Source organism: Capsicum annuum, chromosome 6, assembly GCF_002878395.1.
Source record: "Capsicum annuum cultivar UCD-10X-F1 chromosome 6, UCD10Xv1.1, whole genome shotgun sequence".
Lineage (NCBI taxonomy): Eukaryota > Viridiplantae > Streptophyta > Magnoliopsida > Solanales > Solanaceae > Capsicum > Capsicum annuum.
In genome coordinates this window covers 2,687,127-2,689,508 of record NC_061116.1, presented here as the reverse complement: position 1 = coordinate 2,689,508, position 2,382 = coordinate 2,687,127, and positions in this window count along the sequence as shown.

The following is a 2,382-nucleotide window of genomic DNA, read 5'->3' as shown; positions in this document are numbered from 1 at the left end:
GGTATAAGTCACCACATATTATAAGAGGTGAAATTGAGATATTTTTTTTAATAAATTTGGACAGATAACGAAGTTTTTCAAATTATATGTGCTTTGACTAGATAAAATATGTGAATCTCAATACTAAAAACTATTATGTTTGTCACACCCCTTTTTCGCCCGAAGGGTTTGAGTCGAAAGATTTTTTCAATTAAAGTAACGGTTTTAAATAGGGATTATTTTATTTATAGAGTCGCTACTTGAAATTGAGTTATGGTGTTCCAAGTCACCTTTTTGAATCCCTAATCAAAAGGAAATGACTCTTTTATTTGGTCTGCGAAAACAGAAGACTGGGTAAGGAATTCTATTGACCGAAGGGAAGGTGTTAGGCACCCCTCGAGTCTCGTGGTTCTAGCGTGATCGCTTTTATTGACTTTTCTTGACTTAAACTATTTTTATAAATTATGTTAGGGCCTAGATTCGCTCATTTTTAATATATTAAAATTTGTCTATTATTTTATACTAATTAAATAAATTGATAAAATTAATTTTAGAAAGATATTTGTCAAGGTGCATTATTGCATCCTTGAAATTTTAAATATTTCAGAAAGATGCGTACGCCGCATTCTCAATTGAGACGAACCTTTTAAACATTATCTAGAATTTGTCTAATGTTAAAGGCGTTGGTTAGTCTATTATAAATTCACAATACCTAAATTTACTCTTTTCATTAAAATTGTGACAGATTTGAGATTAGTCCGCAACTCACTCGCGCCCTTACAAATGTGTTTTTCCTCTCTTCTCCTCTAATATTATGATAGATCTTGAATAAATTCGTAACCTCTTTCACACTAATTATTAAGCCTTAGAAACTTGTTTCGACCCCCAAATTATAAATACTCTTCTAAATCCTCTTGAAATAATCAATTAGATATTCAATAACAAAACTCAACTAGCAATTTATGAAATAAAAATACATTCGTTAATTACATTTTTTTAAAGTGTAGCGTAATTACTAAACCTATGAGACCCATTTAAGAGATCATTATTAAAGGGATCACTAATTAAAAAATTTAAGCATAGATCACAAAACATTAATATTTGGATCAATTTACACAAAATTCCAAAAAAAAATAATAAAAAAAAAAAAATCAAAACACCGTCTGTTTTTTAACAAGTAAAAACCAAAGCCAATCATGATGGAAAAAGGGTCCACTGCCACAGAAATTCCATGAATTAAAAGGATTGTTTATTTCCATAATATAATGAAATTTCTTTTAGGGAAAAAGATTTCATTAAATTACTGTAAATCAAAACCACTCCACGGACATTTCATCATTCAACAATCACAGATCCTAAACTTTGCCTACCCAACCTACCTTTTGCCTACCCAACTCGACCTATCATGGCACTATCACGATCGCCGGCGTCAATGAATCAAAACAACAATAAATCAAAATTAATTCTAATTCACTTAACAATTTTTCAATTCGCGCTCCAAATCAACCAATTTTAATTCTCAAACGAGATACAATTTCATCACACAATCTATAATTAATCCACAATCAAGGGAATCAAACAACGAATCGAACAAATAGCAATTCAATCACTAACCAAGATTAAACCACACACGAATTCAATCCAACATACCGAGTATAATAAAAGATGAAATAAAAAAAAAAAGAAAAGAGAATTGGACCTCAGTTGAAGATCTTATTATGCCAAATTATGTGATCGAAAGACAAAGCTGGATCTGAAAAATCCCGATTCGAATCTCAATCCCAACAGAACAGCCTTGAACAACCTCAATACGAGCCTAAATCTCCGACTTTGACTTGAACTTAAATGGGTTCGCTGGAATCGGAATGGGTACTTGTTCGCGGCTCCATTAGAGCTTAAATGCTTCTTTCCTGTTTTAATATGTCTAACAAGGAATTATGCTGAAAATATATAACTAAAGAAATAGCAAGTAAGAAAAGAAAGAATATTTATCTTTTTTAAAAGAATGTTTTAGTAAATTTAAGGAGTATTTTGTGTTAGTAAAATACCTAAAGATGTAACTAGTAAAAATACTAAGAAATTCAATTGAAGGTACGTAAAAATATTACGTCTTCTCTTTCTTCCTATTTTATGTGACACGGTTATGTATTCGATGTGAATTCGAACATATAGCTTCAAGTTTTTACTAATGATATTTACATGTTTGACAACTCCATACAAAATATTATATACAGGGAAAAAGTCAATATACTAATTATATGAGAAATTAAACTACAATATATATAGTGTACTTCCACAATGAGAAATTAAAATACTACAATATTTATAAAACAAAGAGTGAGTTTTAAAAATTATGTAAGAGTGAATTCAAACGAGATGGAGTACATTTTTGTAGTTTTTTTC